Genomic DNA, 22236 nt, shown 5'->3' on the forward strand with positions numbered 1-22236 from the left:
GTTTCAAAGAACTGGATCATGTAAAGGAGAAAGTCGCAAGATTATTTTGATGGTATGGTGAGGCTTTGGTTCTAGTCCCAAATATTTAAACCATCCTAATTATTTGTTGAAAATATTGCAACTGAGGCAACTGAACGTTTGAGTTCACGTGAACAGCAGTAAACAGGTTTTATAATTTTAGATCTACTGGAGACTTTTATCATGGAGGACTAGGACTCTTTGTATCCTGTGGATCCAAATTTAAGTCTGTAAGTCTACAGCCCACGTGGCATGTTCTTTTGGAAGTGGTCAGGGGCATGGGAGCCATGTTGCAACTTTCACTTTTGCATTTACTACGGTTCACATTCTAATCTGAGCCACTCACACACAAGCACATATGCAATATAACCACATCTTTTTCTCTCTCTCACACACACACACAAGCATCTGTACTGTTCTTAAATCCCAACCTGCCTACAAGCTGCAAAATAAAAACCTGAAAATCTTTCAATGTCATTTGAGAAAATTCTGATTAAATACATTGGCATGCCTGAAAGTCTTCCTCTTCAGCAAAAAAAAAAAAAAAAAAAAGTTTACTACCAAGATGGGGGTGGGATTACATGGAATAAATTGTTCCCAGGTATTACACAGACAGGAAGAATGCAGTAATAAAGAGTGCAAGTCCCCACACAAAAAATCTGGAAGCCTCGGTCTGAGCAGTTTAACTTCAGTTATCTCCTTTCAGCATACTTCCTTTAACCCTGACAGAGTTAGCAACTGCTCTGACCAAGGCTTGACATGCATTGCTGATTATGCCTTGATGGAGAACTAATTTTGTTTTAATATAAAAAAATACTCTATTTCTATAATATATCAAAATGTTCAAATATCTAATTTTCAAATTGGTAGAGGAAGTCAGAGAAAAGGTATATACCTTGTAAATCCAGTTGATTCAGGAGCTGACTATTCACATTACAGAAAGAGTCCCTGTACTCTTTTGCTGGAATAAATCCCACACTAAATTTATAGATAGAACTGACTTTCTGAAGTTAAATCCACACGAAACAATTTAGAAGTGCATTTCCAAATTGTACTTTTGAAACCTTTCTATTTTAACTATGTGCACATATTTCTCATTTGGTTCTTAGAACTTATATTTCCATAGGGATGTATTAATCTAGCCACTGACTTTTTTCTGAGTAAAATTTTATTGGTTTAAAGAGCCAGTTATCTTCCTACAATACATAAAGACCATAAAATCTATAATTACACAGTTTTCAATGGAAATAAACACAGCATATTAATAAAATTGAACGCCTAAAATTTGGGCATCTAACAGAATCCGTAACATATTTTTAAAGCCTAGAGCCAGACTTGCTAAGGTTTGAATCCTGGCTCTGCCATACGTAGCTGTGATACCTGGGTTAAAAATACACGTACAAGTGAAGGATAGTGCCTGACAAATAATATGTACTGTGTAAGGATTGGCTGTTTTGTTATCACTGTCATCCAATCTCTACGCTTTAACAGCCCTCTACACACCATCATTTTAGAGTAATACATAGTCATTTTAACATTTCTGCATGAGAAAAATACAATTCCATAACTTTTCTTAAAAGAATCACTTGACAAACACCTAGTCAATCCATATTTTCCTCCCAAAGTTTCAGTGATTTTAATATTTGTCTGGTTTTACATTTGACATCTGCTGGGGCCTTTCTGTCCAAACTTCTTGGAGTTTCCAAAAGACAGTGCAGAATCAGGCTGGGACCTGCTAGGGAGGACATTCAAGAAGATTTTCCATTCCAGTCAGCCCAGATGGGTCAAGACATGGAAACTCATCGGCCAGGAAAGAAGGTGAATGGGTCAAAGACTGGGGGAAATACTACAGTCCTGTGGGTGTGGAGCACCACCCTTGACATCAAAAAGGGGCCCCTAAACAGAGGCATGAGGAAGTGGTTTCAGACCCAGGAAAAAGAGATTCACTGTTTATTCTCTCTGCAGGGTCATGACATAAGACTCCACCATAGTTACCCTCAGGGAAAACCAAGGAGTAAGGGTGTGTGGGGGGTTCAAAAAAGAAACCTCAGCATGTACTCTCTCCCATGCTGTCTTTTATTAAGGAATTTCATTTCTTAAAGGAGAAAACTACATGGATTTCCATCTGAAAACTCTGTGAAGAAATTCAAGCATCCCACAAACCCTCCAGTAACAAAGCTAATCGTTTCCAGCCAGCATAGAACATATTTGAAGAATGATAAAATGGACAGCAACCAGACATCGCTGAGATGCAGGCAAGTTTTATAAATATGGAACTCCTCAAATATGGTGCTCGGCACTGCTCTGGGGGAAAAAGAGAAATAATTCTATGTTTTGTTGGAGGGTGAGCAACTGCTTAGACTTGTCTTTATCCAGGCAGTGTTTCTGAGACAGATGGTAACAGAATGGGGGGAAAGCCAGCAAAAATGGAGAGAAGGTGATTAGGATTACAAATGAGTGTTTGGGGGAAGGCTTGATTCCATTCCCCTCCATGCAGGAAGACACACAGAGACCTGATTCAACAATTTAGTTAAAGCCAGGTTTGGAGCTCGGGCACAGAGCTTCTTCTTGGTCACCACTCCTGTCTCCAGGCAATCTCTAGAACACCAAATGATCCAACTGTGTCAGATTCCTACAAACCGGAACTACAGGTCAGGATGCAGTCAGACAGCTTGAGTTCTAATACTGGCTCTGGGACTATATAACCTGTGGGGACTTAGGAAAGTGACTTCATTTTTCTCACAGCTTTGGTTTCATCTGGAGAATGGGAATAACTGAGAAAATATGAGGAAGGAGCAGAAATCACTGCATCCATAATATGTGCCACAATCATCAGCTCACTAAAGGGGAGGTTATCACCCCCAGTACCAATCTTCCATCTCCTCCGGGATGGGAGGGAACTCAACAGTCTTAGGCTTCTAAATCACACTGTTCATTTGAAGGCTGACAAAATGACTTTCTCACTTACGTTTTACAGTGATCAAACATCTTTAGTTCATGTTGATATCTGGCAGAAACCAACACAATACTATAAAGCAGTTATCTTTCAATTAAAAATAAATCTTTGGGATAAGTAACAAGGACTTAGCACAGGGAACAATATATTCTATATCCTGTGATAAGCCATAATGGAAAAGAATATAAAAAAAGAATGTATATATACATGTATAACTGAATCACTTTACAGCAGAAATTAATACAACCTTGTAAATCAATTATACTTCAATTTAGAAAAATCTTTAGATAATGGCTAGATTCACTTTTTGATTATAGCAAAGTGATATACTTTGAAATGAGAAGATCAGTTTTATATCCAGTGTATATAAAATTCCCCAAATAAGAAAATGTTCATAGATGCCTGCCTATGTGGCTATGTGTCTACCTCTACCAACATGCATGTGAACTATGTCTAGAATTATATAAGACACTCTTAACATCTCTTTATGAGAGTTGCCCTTTGTTCCATGCTTTTCCTATTATATAAGCAGCCACTCTGCCCGTCTTCCTGCAATGATTTCAGATCTAAGCAGTACACTTTGCTCAGAAAAGTTTTCATTAGTTGTCTTTTTTCCCCACCCATTTTAAAGAATGAACTGACTCAGTTTTTGATGGCAACGCCACTGGGTGGGAGTGAATATGGGAGTGGGCAGGGTGGGAGAAAGGGGGGAGGAGGAGGGGGAGGTGGGGGTAAGAGCCAAGAGCTGAATCACAGCCATGTGAGTAATCTCAGGCTTTTTTTTCCTCTTCCTAAGGGTATGAATCAAATTAAGCTTGTTTTGCTGTGGGTGAAGGAAGAGGAATATAATAGCGTGAATCAGAGCAATTATCAAATATGCGGCACTCACTAAAAATTAATTACAATCACTGCTTTCTCTCACATGTCTGCCAGAAGATGCCGGAGAGCTTTTGCTAATCAATATAATCCTTTACGAAATTTCTCAAGAGTTTGAACTTGATTCTCGCCCTCTTCTCTTGAAAAATTTCCTTTTACACATACATTGCAGACACAGGAATTATTTCGGAGCTTCTGTGAGATAATCTTTGGCCCTTAGAGATAAGTGTGAAAACAATGTGGCTAATACTGGGTAGAGACCAGGTTATACACTATCAAGCCATGAGGGCTGGAAGCAAAATTCTGAGTTTATGAAAACAATCACTCAGACGTGAGTTTAACCTTTCAAAAGCACACCGATGGGAAGGCTGTAAGCAACAACAAACCTGCGGTGCAAAGTGGGCATTCCTTTCATAATACTAGTTTTTGGTGAGAAAAGAGTTGTCATATGAAACTTCCGAACAGTCCTATGCTGGAATAAGTGGATCCTCATCCTTGTAAGAATTTATTAGGAGTGATATGGAGAAGAAGGCGGATGGAAACGTATGAAATCAGGTTGCTTTTTTTTTTAAATTTACATGGAGAGTAAGGACATAGCTCAGCTATTTACAGTCAGGATGCATATCTAACCAGACTTACAGGAAAGGCACTTCCTATTTCTGCCATATTTTTAACCCAATCTGTTTAGTAATTTGTGGAGTATAAATATTACCATGGGGAAAATTGCCTACCTTAAAAAAAAAAAAAAGGCTCCAGTGATGGAATATTTCCTATTCCAGGGCAGGTCTATGCTTTAGGAAGTCAAGAGGGCATATTTTGAACTTTACTGACAAATTTACATATTTTCCTACACCAATGAGCTAAAATGCATTGTCCCTTTGGGTTATCTATCCATGGTGGGTTTTTTTTTTTCCCCTTTTAAACATAGGTATGGACATTCTATAGATAGGCAAATGCTCCCAATGGATTTAACACTTATACAGAATATTCCACACACAGGAGCTCAAGGAGAGCAGTGTCTTTATCACACTGTCAAGTTTTCCAAAGTTCATTTCTATTTATGGGACAGTGTTTTTGTTCTAGCACAACCTTTCATAAGGTCACCAAATAAATTCTTTTAGGACCACTCTGAATAGGCAAAAGCTTTTATTAATAACTTTTCCATGTCTATGTGTTTCTCAATTTGGAAATTTTCATCTATAATGACAAGCTCTTTAGGGATGACAGTTGGTATGCCCAGTTTTACATATCTCCAAATCTGCTTATATAAAGGAACATTTTAGAGATTTTATTCAAGGTCTATTTACATATCTACAAAAATATATCAACACTGGGTCCATATAAACTGAGCTAGATTGGTTTTCAGACTTGGTGACTTGGCTTTCTACTCCCAGGCCTTCAAGTTCCCTGCCACCTGACTCCACAAGCTCACTATGTCACAGTATTTGACTTTCAAGTCAATACTCTTCCTAATTAAAATCTTTAGTTTCTTATGTAGTAGAAATAATATTCTCAAATCTAGTTTTCTCACACCCTGACCTGTGTCTATTGCAAGGGAAAAAGTGTCCATAAACTGCCAATTCAGATTTTAGTCCTCTCTCTTTAAATGATTGAAATAGTAACTGATCAGGGCGTCTCTGATGGCTCAAGTGGTAAAGAGTCCGCCTGCAATGCAGGAGACACCTGAGACACATGTTCGATCCCTGAGTCAGGAAGATCCCCTGGAGGAGGAAACGGTAACCCACTCCAGTATTCTTGCCTGGAGAATCCCATGGACAGAGGAGCCTGGCAGGCTATAATCCATGGGGTCACAAAAAGTCAGACATGACTGAGCAACTGAACACACAGGGTAACTGCAGAAGACACTGAAAAATCGATCTTATTAATCCTCAGAGTTTCAGTCCTCTGAAAAGAAGAGTCCTTGGAGTACTCTACATGGGTTTTTTCTGCTCCTTAATATACCAAAATGTTTGGGGTGAGACTGAGAGTGGGGTGGGTTACCATTCTGATGTTTTCCATGGAAAGAAACAGAATTTTCAAAGGCATAATTGATGCTAAGTGTAAGTGAACTTAAGACTTTGTAAATCAATCACCAACTATACTGAGGTGACCTGGTTCTCATCTAACAATAGGGAAGAAAAACGAAAAAGAGCACTGAAATAAACTTGGAAGTCAGGCATCCAGGCAAGGTCAGGGGTGGAGGTGGAGGTGAAGGTGCTGGTGGTGGTCTTGGCTGGGAGGTGATAAGGTCACGGAGTCAGTGAGGCAGAAAACAGGAAGTGAGTAGGAGGCTCAGGCTGGGGAGAAGGGGGTGTTGGGACCCCTCAAAATGCAGACCACCCCCTAGCTTGTGAAAGAGGAACAAATAATAGACATGGGAAAGAGAAACAAGAAAAGGAGGACACCGTTTCATGTGAAAAGCATGATTTTAATAGTGAGCTTTTGTTTCCAATCTAGCACTAAGTCCTCTTTGTCATTATTTTTCCAAAAATGTATCTCTTGGCTCTCTCTAATTTATCTGATCCATCATCATCCTCTCTCCAGGATGTGGCCAAGCTCTCAAAAACTGCAGCCTGTGAAGGAGCTGTAAGCAGGGTAGTGAGGGAAACTGCTTAAACTACTGCAGTATTAAAGGATTGAGGCTGATTAAGCGGAAGGAAGGAGAGAAAGCACTGAAGTAACTGTCTGTGGTGTGATGTGTCCGTAAAAAAGAAAAAACCCTACCATATGGAAACTGGAAGGAGGCCCTAAGCAGAGAGAAAAAGCCTTCAGAAGAGCTGGACTAGGAACCTGTCAGGGATGGTAAAGGGGAAGTCACCTTACTTAACCAGTGGTTGACCAGAAGTTCCTTCCAACTGATTCTAGAACTCCAAGTTGCTTTTTCAAGAGTTTTGCAGAGCATTTTAAATTGCTTTAAAACAATTCCTTAAAAGAAACCTTGCACTGAAAATAAAACAAATTGATGATGACCTTCTCTGTTGGAGAGTTTTAGCTCACAAATTAATTTAACCTGATGACTTCCTCTACAAGGTAACCATCAATGTATGACTCTCTCTAGAACATTGCTCCTCCGGTCTCACCTCCTGTGACCAGGAACACTCCTTAAGTGGTTGTACAGTATAACAAAGTTACTTTTCCTTCCCCAGCAGGTCATTGGAAGAGTGCAAGATGATCTATTACAAACTGTGGCTGTGCATTAAAAAGAATTGAAATAATGCCATTTACAGCAACATTGATGCACCTGGAGATTCTCATAGTAAATGAAGTAAGTCAGACAGAGAAAGACAAATATCACATGATCTCACTTATATGCAGAATCTAAAACAATGACACAAATTAATTTATTTACAAAACAGAAACAGACTCACAGACTTAAAGAATGAACTTATGGTCTGGGGCTGGGGGGAAGGTTAAGAGGAAGAAACAGATTGAGAGTTTGGGACTGATGTGTACACACAGATATACTTAAAATAAATAACCAACGAGAACCTACTGTATAGCACAGGGAACTCTACTCAATATTCTGTAATAATCTAAATGGGAAAAGAATTTGAAGAAGAACGGGTACATATATACGTATAACTGAATCACTTTGCTATACACTTGAAAATAATGCAACACTGTTAATCAACTATACTCCAATATAAAATAAAAACAAAATTTTTTAAACTGTAGCTGTGCTATAGTTATGATAACTGAGATGTCACCATGGTGGGAAGTTGGGTGATAGACACTCAGAACCCTCTCTCTATTATTTTTCTGTCTTCTTGGGAGCTTGTAATTAATTCAAATGAAAAAGTTGAAAACCAGAAACATGCAACTGTCTGAAAAAATTTATCTTCAAACCAATCATAACCAACCAAAGTCAAATTTCACTTCTGGATAATTGTTCCCAAAGATGCTAACTCTCTACTTAATGCTGGAGAAAAAACATTCAGGGGGAAAACCAAGAAACCAAAACACAAGTTTCTAGCCAAACTTCTCCCTTTTTGTTTAATGTATATGGAAGAGTAAATTTGGCATCATAAAATCTAAAAGGTAAACTAATAACTATAAATGACAAAAGAAAGAGAAATTGGTTTTGTAAATTTAAGATCTAGAAAAGAGATCCACTCTATTTCATCCAACCTGACATGTCGTTGATTGTAAGACACTCAATTCTTCTATGCATCATTAGGTAAGAGACGAACTTTGTCTATTAACTATGACACAATCCCTTAAACATAGTCCTGAGTGACAGTCAAACTAGCTTTTCATTGCTTTGTTCTGTGAGGTTTGGCGATTTCTCCTGCCTTCAGTTACACAGCTTGGTGTGTAACTGGCAGTCCTCCTGCATGTATCTCAGCAACAAATAACACAGCTTCAACTACTTGTATTTTCCTAGTTGTTGCTTTGAAAGAAAATGTGGGATTTCAGTCATTTATCCAACAATGAACATTTGCTTCACTAATATCAAATTTACTCCCTGCTGTTCTCATGCCTTTCTTTCTGGGTACACAATAACATTTTGTCTCAGTGCCAATAACATTTTATTTTATTAAGTGTACCTCCTTTTTGAGGCATGGCTGATGTATGTTTCTGGTGTACAGCACAGTGATTCACAATATTTAAAGGTTATACTCCATTTATAGTTATTTTAAAATACTGGCCATATTCCCCTTGCTGTACAATGTATCCCTGTAGTTTATTTACTTTATACAAAGTAGTTTGTACCTCCTAATTCTCTACCTCTATGTTGCCCCTCTCCCCTGTCCTTCTCCTCACTAGTAAACACTACTAGTTGTTCTCTATATCAGTGAGTCTATTTCCTTTTCTTATATTCACTAGTTTGTTGTATTTTTTAGATTCTACATATATCACTGTGTGTGATAACAAACAGCATTTGTTTTCCTCTGACTTACTTCTCTTAGTTTGATAATCTCTAGGTCCATCCATATTGCTACAGATGGCACTATCTCATTCTTTTTTTTTTTTTTTTATCTCATTCTTTTTTATGACTGAGTAACATTCCATTGTACATCTTTATCCATTCATCTGAAGGACAATAAGTGTACTCTTATTTAAAGTGCATCAAATGATAGGTACCCTCAGCCATATACAGAGCCAATAATATACAAGACAACTCAACTAAGTTGTTGGCCATGTGAAAAGCTATGGCCAACTTTGTAAATGCATGGGCAACAGTAACTGCATGGCAGATGGCACATGGGACAGACTGTCCATTCTAATAAGTATTCCAGTTTTAGAAACAGTCAAATATGAAGGATAGGTAGAGGAGGTCTCTTGGAACACATAAAATTTTGTAGATGCTGTAGGTCTCCTTCCAGCCTGGGAAAATCCTCATTTCCCATAGCCTGTTTCTGACTGCCTTGTTCAGATGATTAATTCACTTGCTCATTTAAAAAAAAAAAAAACTTATTGAGTACTCAACTTCCAGGTACTGGGCTAGGTTCAAGGGACAGCAATTAACATGAGACAAAGTCTCTGACATTGTGGAGTTTCCAGTCCAGAGGAGAAGGACAGACAATCAAATAAATGCAAAATATGCCAGCAGGTGATGAGATCTCTGGTAGGATACAGAGGACCAACAATCCAGGGGTGCAGGTGGGGGTGGGAGTGTGTGGTTGACTCTTATTTTGTTTAGGGTGATCAGTGAATAAGTCTTCTTGGATCAAGAAGGTATTTGAACAAAGTTCTGAGAAAAGGGAGGAAGTGGGTTCCATGGAGACCTAGGCAACAAACGAAAGGGCAAGGCAGAGGAGAGAACTTGTACAAGGTCACTGATATAGGATTATACCTGGTCAGTTAAGGGATAGCAAAGAGGCCATGGCACTACAACGGAATGGGTAAGGGAGAAAGACAAAGGAGATGACACTGATTCAGTTGAGCAGGAATGAGGGGAGTAAATGACATAGAGCTTTCTAGGCCATTATCTTTCAAGGACGATGGTCTTTACTCTGAGAAAAAGAAATACCTAGGAGGCTTTTGGTCAGGAAGAGTGGAAAGATGGAAGAGGTACCACCTGAGGCAAGGATGGAACAGAGTGCTTAGTTGATTAACCCAGATGAGATAGATGCCAGTAGCCTGGCCTAAGTGATATTGGTGGGAGATAAAGGTGACTGGTCAGATTCTGGATACATTTTAAAGGAAGAGCAGACAAGATTTGCATACTAAGTCACTTCAGTCCTGTCTGACTCTTTGCAACCCTATGGACTGTAGCCCACCAGGTTCCTCTGTCCGTGGGATTCTCCAAGAATGCTGGAGTGGGTTGCCATGCCCTCCTCCAGAGGGTCTTCCCGATCCATCTCTCACATTGTGGGAGGATTCTTTACTTTCTGAGTCACCAGGAAGCCCACTGATGGGGGATATAAGCTAAAGAGAGGAGTCACTGACTACTCCAGGGTTTCTGGCCTAGATAACTGAAAGAACAAAACTGCTATTTCCCAAAAAGAGGCAGGCTGGGTATGGCTGGGACTAGGGAGGTGTGTAGAGAGGGATGAAGAGTTGGGTTTTAGATATACTAGATTTGAGATGCCAAGTAGACATCCAAGCAGAAATGAATCTGAAATTGAGTGAAGAGTTCTGAGATGAAATCATTAGCTTTTAAGTGGTATTGAAAGCCAAGAGATTAATTTGACTTTGGGAGTGAGGACAGATAGAGAAGTGGTAGGAGAACTGAGGCACTTGAATAAGAAGAGGTTGGAGCAACGCCAGGAGGATTCAGCAAAGAAGACTGGCAAGGAGCACCCTCTGGGAAGGCAGAGCACCAAGTGTGGCCTCAAGGAAGCCAAGGGAAGGAAATGATTTCAAGGAAGATGGCAGGAGCAGCTGGGTCAAACCCTGCTGGCAGGCTGAATAAGATAAGGACTGGGGACTCATCAGTGAATTTGAAATGCAGAGGTCTGGGAATGCTTGATGGGAGCCATTTTGGGGGTACAGTGGGTGGGGACACAAAGTGTAACTGGAGTGGAGACGATGGAGCAAAGAAAGAGAGGTATTTGCAGCAGTAAATAAAAACAACACTTGCAAAGAGAAATGGCACAGTGGCTGGAAGGGGATGTGTGCGTGTGTGCTCAGTTGTGTGCTCAGCAACACTGATCACCCCAATTAGAGGTACTAGCTGTATAGCATCTCTCAGAAGCTGACGAGTTGGTAGTCATCAGGTAGAGTCTCTCTGTGGCCATGAACTGAGGCTGACCAAGTTCTTGGTAACAGAAGACATTAAGCCCAACCATTGAACTTCTGGAGCTCTAGAAAAATTAGTTATCTGCAAATGACATTAAAGCTTATTGCAAAAAAAGCTGTGAGTCAGGTAGTGGCTGTGAAAAGCAGCACCAAAATTCCATAATCAATTCCATTATCAACAACAAAAAATCAATTGGTTTACCTGAATTAACTGACTTTAGAGACAGACAGCAGAGTGAGGTTAAGATCACAGACTTCGGAGCCAGACTGCCCAGGGCCAAGTCTCAGCTCCACCATTTACAGACTGGGTAACTTTGGGCAATTCACTGACCATCTCTATGTCTGCTTTCTTGTCTGTAAAATGAGGGAACCAACAGTACCTATTTCATAGGGTTACTGGGAGGGTAAAGTGAATTGCTATGTGCAATGTTTACTATAAAGTCATCATCTCTATCTTGGAATTTAAAACTGAACAAAAAAATTAGAAGTAATATGAGGACCCTCTCGGGAATTTGCAAAACCAGAGACATCAACTGTACTCCAAAATTTGAGGACAATAAATAATGTAACTCAGCAAAAATAATTTTTAAATTGTTTTAATTTGGAAACATAGGCATCTAGTGAAGACTGAAATACAACCTTGACATTTTAGGATAAGGAAGAGACTTAATCAATAAATTACATGTCTGCTCGCCTCAGGACTTTTCATCCTCCATGGTCTTTTAGTATTCTCTTCTGAAACTTAAGGGGAATGCTGGAATGGGTTGCCATGCCCTCCCCCAGGGGATCTTCCCAACCCAGGAATCAAACTCACATCTCTTACATCTCCTGCACTGTCAGGCAAGTTCTTTACCACTAGTGCCACCTGGGAAGCCCATTTAATCTCTAACACTAGACAAAACAGACCTGGAAAAGTTCACTGAGGGGTGGGGGTGAGGGGGGGGAGGAAAAAGTTCAGTGACTGCTAAAGGTTAAAAAATAGCAAGTGGTAAAGTTAACAAATAAATCAGGGCCCCCAACAGCCAGTTCAGCCATCCTTCCACCATGGCCTGGAATGTGGAGTCTCCCCTAAAGAGTACCTATTTGCCCAATGAGAGATGCCATGCTGTAGGTACAGTGTTTCTTGAAGAAGAGTCCGGGAATCCCCGGGGCATTTCTGAAAAGACTGTGGTCTCCACCCTGAATGCTGTCAAAGTGCCCATCCCTCCCTACCTTCCCCACATCAGGTGGTTTGAGGCTCCAAGGTCTGTTCCAATCAGGCTTGTCACCACCTGTCCCTTACTTTTAGCCTCAGACTTAAAGAGACAGAACCTAACAGATAAGGGAAATAAAGTGACGGTGGTATAGATGCATTCCATTTTCGAAACTATACATTTTAAGAGGCGCAACGAATGGGTATGCCCTCAGAAGGAGAGGGGTCTCAGGGTATTAATATTTAAATTCAGATAATCTATAAACTGTGCTCTGACAATCAGTAAATGAAATCATCTGCTTGTGCAACAACTATCTATTTTTGGCTATGTGCAGTCCCAGGCTGGGCTCTGGAACAGTAGAAGTGAATTGGACAGGACTCCTGTCCTCTAGGATTTAAGATGCAATTGTAGAATGCAGGTATGCGGGTTAGGAACGATAATGAATACTAGGAAGTAACTGATAGACTCTAAACAAATGAAAAATATCTGAAGCTCTGGAATGCTTTCTTCAAAGGAAATTAACAAGAAAGCCCAGTATGTAAAACAGATCAAAGTAAGTGATCTGGCAGAAGCCACAAGGGCCCCTATAGGCGGCTCTATTCCCTGCTGCCTGAACCTCACCACTGCCCAGCCTTCAGAGCCCTAGAGAAAGCGAGGCAGGGGATGCTTTCAAAGGTGAGCAGCACCAATGAGCAGGTAGGAAAAGGGCTGACTAGGTAAGAAGAACTGTAGAGACACAGGTGTGGAGGCGAAAACAATGCCACAGTGTATTTAGGGAAGAAAAAATAAAGAACCCAACGGTCGGGAATGGAGGCTTCGTGGATAGGAGGGTTAGAAAAAGCTGGAGCCACGTTTCCCATTTCTGACTTCAAATTCTAATCCTGAAGAGTGCACAGCAACCGTGCAGCTATTTTAAAAAAAGCTATGCAGCAGTGGCTTGGGAAGGCTTGGATGGAGGGCGTAACTCCATCCATCGCCCAAATGGCAGGGAGAGCAGTGGGAGCTATGCTTCCCATCCCAACCTGGCTTCTCATTCCAGCTCTCACCCAAGCCTCCCCATCCCACAGCGTGATCCCTGTGAAAACGAGGAGCATGACCACAGGAGATTCCAACCAAGATGTCCCCGGGGCTGTAGTACCAAAAACAAATGAGAGGCCAAGGCCAGGGCAAGTTGTAGAATCTGTGCCTCTGCTTACCATGGCAGGCATTTTTTCACACTACCCCTCCCCAGCTTCCCTGACTTTTACCACTTGAAGATATAGGTCCAAGAGACCAAATCTCCCAGTTTTTTCAAAAGAAAGAAACACTGCAGTGTTTATAACACTGTGTGAGCCAAAGAGAATATACCTATAGGCCATGGTGCATTCTTACATTAGAAGAGGAGTCTGAATCTATCTTGCCTACTGCATTAGCCCCAGCCAGCATCTTGCCCAGCTGTGTTTATGTACATATGTGTTCAGTATATATCTGTTGAGTACATGAGAAACAAGTATTAGATTAGGCAGCAGTTTGTAACCCAACTTCTTTTGTCTTTTCTCCATTAGAGAAACACCACAGCTCAGGGGAAGTATACAGGGTAACAGGTTCTATGTAAAGGGAAATCTATGGATAAATTACTCAAAGGTCACTATTAACAGAGCCAGTGTTACTGGATTTGCCCTCCACACCTCAGTTCTTCAAAGTTTTTTGTTGTGATGTTATGATTACCTCAATCTCAATCTAGTTCTTTCCTTCCTCTTTTCCCTTCTTTCTTCCAAGATTTCACTCAGGGTTTTAGGAAGAGAAAAAAAAAATCAAACCACTAAGAAAATGGGGAGTGTATGTGCACTTCCATATGAGGGTGGCAGGTGGCGCCACATCTATCTCCAGCTTCAGAAGATAGTTAAGACCTCTGAGGTAGGAGACCTCTGAATCTCTGCTCTTCAGCACCCTGGTCCTTGCCAGAAAACTAGAATGGATGCGTATGTAGTCATGGGGTTGTCAGGAACATCTCTGGAGCTCTTATATTAAAATGTATTTCCAGGGTTTTTGAGATATCCCAAGTCTGTATAGTCAAAGCTATGGTTTTTCCAGTACTCATGAATCTATGTATGTATGTATGTATGTAAGAGTTGAACCATAAAAAAGGCTGAGCACCAAAGAATTGATGCTTTTGAATTGTGGTGTTGGAGAAGACTCTTGAGAGTCCCTTGGACAGCAAGATCAAACCAGCCAATTCTAAAAGGAAATCAACTCTGAATATTCATTGCAAGGACCCATGCTGAAGATCCAATACTTTGGTCTCCTGATGGGTAGAGCCAACTCAGTGGAAAAGATCCTGATGCTGGAAGAAATTGAGGGAAGGAGGAGAAGGGGCTGACAGAGGATGAGGTGGTTGTATGGCATCACTGACTCAATGGACATGAGTTTGAGCAAACTCTGGGAGACAGTGAAGGACAGGGAAGCCTGGTGTGCTGCAGTCCATGGGGTCACAAAGAGTCGGACACGACTGAGGGCCTGAACTACAACAACAAAGTCTCTGCTCTCAGTAGCTCTTGTTGGGATTCAACAGAAAGTCAAGTGTAAGATATGAGGATCAGTGAGTTCCAAGATGGACAGGGTAAAAGTTCTACCTAATGTGTGTCTTGTACATCAGAATAAATAAAACAACTCTTGCAAGGTAATAAGGAGATGGCTTCAGAAACCCAACCACTGAAGTGAAGCACTTAATCAGAACTTCAGGACAAAGACTAAAGTGTCCCAGAAACAAATGCACAGCTCCCAGAAGTGTTGAGACAGAAGAAACTCTTGATCATCTTGCTGAGGGCATGCAAGACTTGAGATGGCACCATATTTCTGTATTTATGAACATATAACATTGTTCAGGGCAATGGGACGTTTGGGTCAATTTATAGAGGAAAGGAGGAGGGAAATGGGGCTGAAGAGGATGAGCAGAGGACAGACTTCATTACTGGACAGTTTATAAGAGCCAGGTCAGGATTCACTCATCACAGCTAAGAAATTTCAATCTATACCCCTCATCACTCACATCTACTCCCTTTATCTTCTACTGATCCCAGACAGTCCTGAGCCGATCCCATACCACACATGCCTGCCTTTGAACTTGGCCTCTGGGTATGTTCAGATCTCCCCCAGACCTTTTAAGAGCACCAATGATAGTTCTGGAACAAGATTTAGTATCATCTATTTCTGTTGCCTCCTTTAAAAATATTTTTATTGGAGAACTCTTAAAAGCATCTCCCAAAGTAGAGAGAATAGTATAATGACTCAAATTGACTGCAAAGGTTATTTTTGCCAAGCTTGTTTCATCTATCCCCATCCACCATTGTTTTTACCCCCTTGTTTTAAAAGTTAATAAAATTGATATTAGAGAACGAGTGCCTCACTCAAAGTACCCTATAAAAAGAAGATATAAAATTATAGCTCAGGCCAAATTTTTTTAAAAATTATAAAAAGTTCTTTTGAGAGATTAAAACTGAGGAAGAACAAAACATAAAAGATAAACCCAGCCTGAGTAAAAGTCACTTTCCACCCTTGTCAGTAGATCCTCTGACCTTGGCAAATTAAAAGATCAGTTGTAAGATAGGTAAGCAATATAATATATACACTTTTTCAGGCCAAGAGATGTATTTTTAAAATATGACTTAAAATGGTTAGGTTGCTTTCTATTTTTCTGTGGAGTTTAAACTTTTAGCAGATGAAAGGATAATGTTCAGTGAACCACAACGACAAAAATCTGCATGTCCATTGTTCAACATTTTTTAAAAGGTAGTATGGGGAAAATACTTATTTTCTTAAATTGCAATTCAATGTCTGTCATTGAGAAGATAGCTCCATTTGTGTGTTATTTATACCCATATAGCCCGCTCTTTTTTTTTGGGGTAGAGTTAGTGGTAGCATCTTTGTGAAATATAATTTTAAGAGGGCAAAGGTAATCCTTTTCAGCTAACTAAAGCACACTTCCTAATTAAAACTGAGAGGCAGACATCTGGTCTTCTCCTAGGACTATGAGAAAATGTTTTATTTTATAAAACCAGCAGTCTAGATTATCATATTTGCTGTTCCTTCCATCAGCCCTTTCAGTTCTAGCTAAATCCCATCCCTTCTCTCTCTCCAGACTGCACCACCAGTGCCTAAAGAACTCACATTTTCTAGGTGCTCAAAAATATTTCAGATATTGCAGAATGAACCACTATTGGTTTATTTGACACTCTTCCCATTGTCCGCAAACCTTACCTTTCTTGGCTTTCCAGCTTTCTTGTCCCAGCTCTATTCCATCTTTTCATTGATTGCAGTGTTCTGACATTTTAAAAAGTGGTGAAAAGTAAAGAGAAAGTGAAAGTCGCTCACTCGTGTACAATTCTTTGCGACGCCATGGACTGTAGTCCATGGAATTCTCCAGGCCAGAATACTGGAGTGGGTAGCTGTTCCCTTCTCCAGGGCATCTTCCCAACCCAGGGATCACACCCATGTCTCCTACATTGCAGGCGGATTCTTTACCAGCTGAGCCACAAGGGAAGTCCAAGAATACTGGAGTGGGTAGCCTAGCCCTTCTCCAGGGGATCTTCACAATCCAGGAATTGAACCAGGGTCTCCTGCATTGCAGGCAATTTTTTAACAACTGAGCTATCAAGGAAGCCCAAAACAGTGGTAAGTGTTCCAAAATGTCTAAGAATGACGTATTGTGCCAGATACTATGGGTGTATATCACCTTTTACAAATCTATGGTCACTTGAAATGGTGAAAAGGGGAAGGAACCTGTTTGGGTGGCAAAAGGGAGCAGAGGACCTCTGAATTGCTGAGGCTTTGGAACTCAATTTCTGAGTCTCCAGGCACAAGCCAAACATCTAAAAATAGAACTTAAGTGTTTTATTAACAAGAACTATATATTACTGTCACTTGATGCTAACAAAGCCATATCCTTACAGTGCGTTATATTCTGACTTTGCAACCCCTACTATTTTTGATGCTTAGTAACAATTTGAACATAGCCAGTATACACTGTAGCACTCTGCACTGGATGATGGTACCTGAAGCTCAGTTTCAATGTAATAGCAGCTTCTAAATACCTTGGACAAAAGAATACTTCATATAGAATGGCTGCCAACTGACTATTACCTCCATGATGGAGAGATCAAGTGGAAGTGGAAGAAGACAAAATTCTACTATGAGAAAAGCAGAATGGAGAAGAAGCAGTGTACCTTGAAAGTGAAACCCTAAAAAACAATGGGCCACAGATAGATAAACAACAAGGACCTACTATATAGCATAGGGAACTATACTTAGTACTTTGTAATAACATATATGGGGAAAGAATGTGAAAATTATATTTATATATATAAGAATATATAAACCCAGGAGACCTGGGTTTAATCCCTAGGTTGGGAAGATCCCCTGGAGAAGAGAATGGCTACCCACTCCAGTATTCTTGCCTGGAGAATTCCATGGACAGAAGAACCTGGCAGGCTACAGTTCATGGGGTCACAAAAGAATTGGACATGACTTAGTGACTAAACAAACATATATGTGTGTATACACACACACACACACACATATATATATACACAACTGAATGACTTTGCTGTATATCTGAAACTATCACAACATTAAAAATGAACTCTACATTTTAAAAATGATTAAAATAATGGATCCCAGAGATCATATATAAATCCTTTTTGTAAGTAAGCTATAGTTTCTACTCCTTGAGATATTTAGAAAAAATATTTAGATATAACTCTTTGCTAAGGTGGGTGACTCAGGCTAACATTTCTTCAACACATTTCAGTGAAGCAGGAAGAATATTTAATTTAATTTCTTTTCTATTTCATTTCAAGTTATGGTTGCTCAAGACCAGTACTGTTGACATTTGGGGCCAGACCATTCATCGGTGTTGAGGCTAGGAGGGCTGTCCTGTGCATTGTAGGATGTTTAACAATATCCCTAGTGTCAAATCCACTAGAGGTCAATAGCATCTCCACTCCCCAGTTGGAACAACCAAAAAACCTACTCCAGACATTGCCAAATGTCCCGAAGGAGCAAAGTCATTCTCAGCTGTTTTAAGTCCCCAAACACACCTGTCTGTTTAGCCTCTCCTCCTTCTTATCATCCCCTATCCAACAAAGGCCAAACTCACCATCCTATTCATTCACTTTTTTTCAAGTCTATAAATTTACTTCAGTGAACACCTGTGAAAATTAAAAAAAAAAAAAGCCATAAAAGGAATGGGTGACCACTGAAAAACTGCTGATTTCCACTCTCCCTTTCTGTTAAAAGAATTTGTAGCTTCTAAAGCAGACAACTGTCCCTTTCAGGCCCCTTATTTCGAAGGTAAGATCACATATTTTGAATATGGCATTACAATCAAAATAACCTAACTCAAGATGATGACTTCTTCTACTTCTACCTTTCTCTCTGTAGGAGGAACGCAAGTCTTAATTTTTAGGAAGAACACCAGAACTAAGTAAATACTTAGCACTTTAAAGGAAACTCATTTTCACTTCAATGAATCCTTGCCAGGAAACACGATCTTAAAAACACAGAATCTTCACCATGATGCCTAAGGATAACAGCCCACAGTACTTACAGCCTCCTACCCAAGTTTCTATGGTGATGCTTGAAGGCAAAGGGTTTGAATTCAAACTGCCAAGTAATCTAAAGAAAACCCCTTGCCTCATTCCTCAAAGGAGTTTTAAAATAACTTGTTGAGGGAGGGAAAAGATTTATACTTTATACTTTTAAATACAATTGGTTTTTTCCTAAATTAAGACATTAATTTTCAAGTGAGACCTCCTGAATTCCTAATGGGCTAAGGATAAGAATTCTAGACCAGTTTTCTAAGACCCATTTTCTTTTTGACAATCAGGAAATACTAGACATTGTTTAAGTAGAGGCCGAGTTTAAACTTGCCATGTAGCTAAAAAATCATCAGCAAAATATTAATCACAGCTGAAACCTGATATATACTCTCCCATGTTCCTTAGGTATAATACATTCCAGCGATTAAAAATACATTCCATTTCCTCTAAGTGCACATTCAATCTGTCAAACTGGATGACAACGCCATAAAGCTGCTGAAATTCTGAAACCCAACCTGCTAAACATCCTGAATAGCCCTTTTCCAAAGAAAAGTTACAAGCAATGTACGTATCCTTTTCAGATGTGAAAACGTCTCAAAATTCCCTAAGAAGGATTTCAAAATAGTCCCCTATTAAACTGCTGAATATGAAGAGCATTTCAAATTTCCAGCTTAATTTAAAATTTCCATATTCGTTGTCAATGGTACTCAAAAAATTTTTCCTTGTGCTCCTAGGAATGCTGCAGGGTTTCAGATCCCTCTAGCAGACATAGGCAGAAACCCTTGCAAACCGTGGGTTGTATCTTTAAAAGGTGTCAAAGGAAAAGCAGAAGAAATGCTGTAATCTCCACCCACTGTCACTTAAAGACATAGCAGCCCACGCTCTCTGCATGCCTAGCCAGCATCCTGCATCCACCCTTTCTTTCAAACCCACTGCATTAGACTATGGAAACTCAGGATGTGTGGCCACAGCGGCCCCTGCTCTGGCTCCAGCTGGCCCACCATGTGGCGTGGCCGTGACCTTAGTCACACTTCCCCCTAACATCCTGTGAGTGGGCTCAAGCTGGAGCCAGACCTTCCCACCGCACTGCCAGCCCTGCTCCTGGAAATGACAAACCCCCACTGCCTAAAACATTCCATTCTCCTCTAATACCAACAGAGTTTCCTGCTCCCCACCCCTCCTGAACAACAGGTCTTTGAAAATCATTCACCACCCTGGTAATACCTTTAACCATTTAGCTATAGAGGGAGACATTTACAACTTCACTTCCAATCCTCATACATGCTTGTTCTCAGATTTTTAACTCAACTATTTTAACTATTAGCATAATAATCACTTCTTCAGGAATTATAAGCCCAGCTAACATTCAGAATCTAAAACAGAGCACTGAAAAATCTGCACAACGAAGCTCTCTTGGTTCAAGAAGTATTTCATTGCCTCAATAGGGTGCTTGCTGGATTCAGATTTATAGAAGCACTGCCTCCCTGGTCTTTTTCTAGTTGGATAAAAGGATTTCAGAAAGCCCTGACTTGTATGTATAACTCTTGTGCTTGAAAAAGAACTTTCATTGTATAAATAGGTCAATGAGAAAAGAAAAAACGCTCCCCATTTAATTTTAGTGGTAGTGTTGAGAAAGAAGCAACTTTAATTTCATTGAATGATGGAAATAACACTACTGATTGGCAGTATTAATCCCACCTTCCTTCTAAAATGCACATCTCGGTCCAAAGATGGTTTTTCAAGCAAAGATATAAAGCTGGGTAGAGTAACACCAAGGAGACAGTTCACGTATCCGTATCCATTGTTTAAATTCATGCTATTCTAAATATTTGAAAACAGACAGAGAGCTTCTGGGTCTGCTTAAGATGTTGACAGCCCACTCCACCCTGTCTTTCCCAGGGAACACAAACTGTAAAGCCTGGAAGGACTGCCTGGAGCAGCTCTTTGAGGACTGAGGAGTAAATAGTAGCAGGCAGATTAAGGAAGACCAGAATTCAAATACCACCGAAGTGCCAGTGAGTTTACCATGACTTTTTCCTCTAGTATGCCCCAAGACTGAACTCAATACATTGCCAGCAGGCACCAGGCACAGACAGAGAGCCAGGAGATGCCCTGTAGCTCTGGCTCAGGGAGCAGGAAAGAAAACTCCTGACACTCAGAGAGTGGGGGAAATCCCTCATTTTTTTCCTCCTCTCTGTTCTCAGGCCACAGCCCCCAAGAGCAGCCTGGGGCAACAGGAGCCTGCAGGACCAGAACTCTGGAGGGGGAGAACATTCTTCTGGGTTCAGCAGAACAGTGGTTCCAAGAGGATGGGGCCAAAGCTCGCGATATTTTTTCTCTCTCTGGTGTTTCTCTCTGTTTTTCTCTGTTGCTTACACTGGGGATGTGGGCACAGATGTGGAAGTACATGGTGGAACAGAATAATGAAATCCAATTTTTTGGTTAAAAAAGGGAAAGTCTGGTGGAATTAGAAACTACTGGAAGACAACAACGTCTTACTGTATAGCACAAGGAACTATATTCAATATCCTTTGATCAACCATAATGGAAGAATAGAAAAAAGAGTGCATATATATGTACATATACATATAGCGTCTCAGGTGGCGCTAGTGGTAAAGAATCGGCCTGCCAATGCAGAAAATGCAGGATACATGAAAGATGAGGGTTCAATCCCTCGGTTGGGAAGATCCCCTGAAGGAAGGCATGGCAACCCACTCCAGTATTCTTGCCTGGAGAATCCCATGGCCAGAGGAGCCTAGCGGACTACAGACCATGGGGTCGCAAAGAGTTGGACATGACTGAAGTGACTTAGCATGCACGCATATATGTGTATAACTGAATTACTTTGCTCTACAGCAGAAATAAACACATTGTAAATCAACTATACTTGAATCAAATAAAAATTTTTAAAAAGTACTGTTGAGATCACAGAGGAAGGAACTTGGGAAGAGGCCCCATAAATGGTTTCTGAACTCTTAAGACTCACCTGTAAGCTTTACCTGCATGGATTTCATCCTAAACAGCCTACTGAAAACTCTAAGAACTGAACTTCCTAAGTCCCAGACAGGTCACTGGGGAGCATATATATCAGACACATCCAAGTACCACTGTCAAGGCTTGGAAACTTGAACTGACACTGGGACCAGCAGAAGGTGGGTTAGAACTTGCTCTATGAACCTAACCAAGTAGACTGTCTGCTAAAACAAAAACAGCAACATTCTCCATGGGCTTTCAACAAGATACAGAGTCTCATAATACTCAAAATGTGCTGGATAAACTCCAAAATTACCCAGCATGGGAAAAGACTATCAACAGATGCCAATGTCGAGGTAACAGAGAGGTTTGAACTACCTGATGAAGAATTTAAAATAGTTATTATAAAAATGCTCCAGCAAACAATCATGCGCAATCTTGGAACCTATAAGTGAAAGTG

Source organism: Muntiacus reevesi, chromosome X (genome assembly GCF_963930625.1).
Source record: "Muntiacus reevesi chromosome X, mMunRee1.1, whole genome shotgun sequence".
In the NCBI taxonomy this organism is placed as follows: Eukaryota; Metazoa; Chordata; class Mammalia; order Artiodactyla; family Cervidae; genus Muntiacus; species Muntiacus reevesi.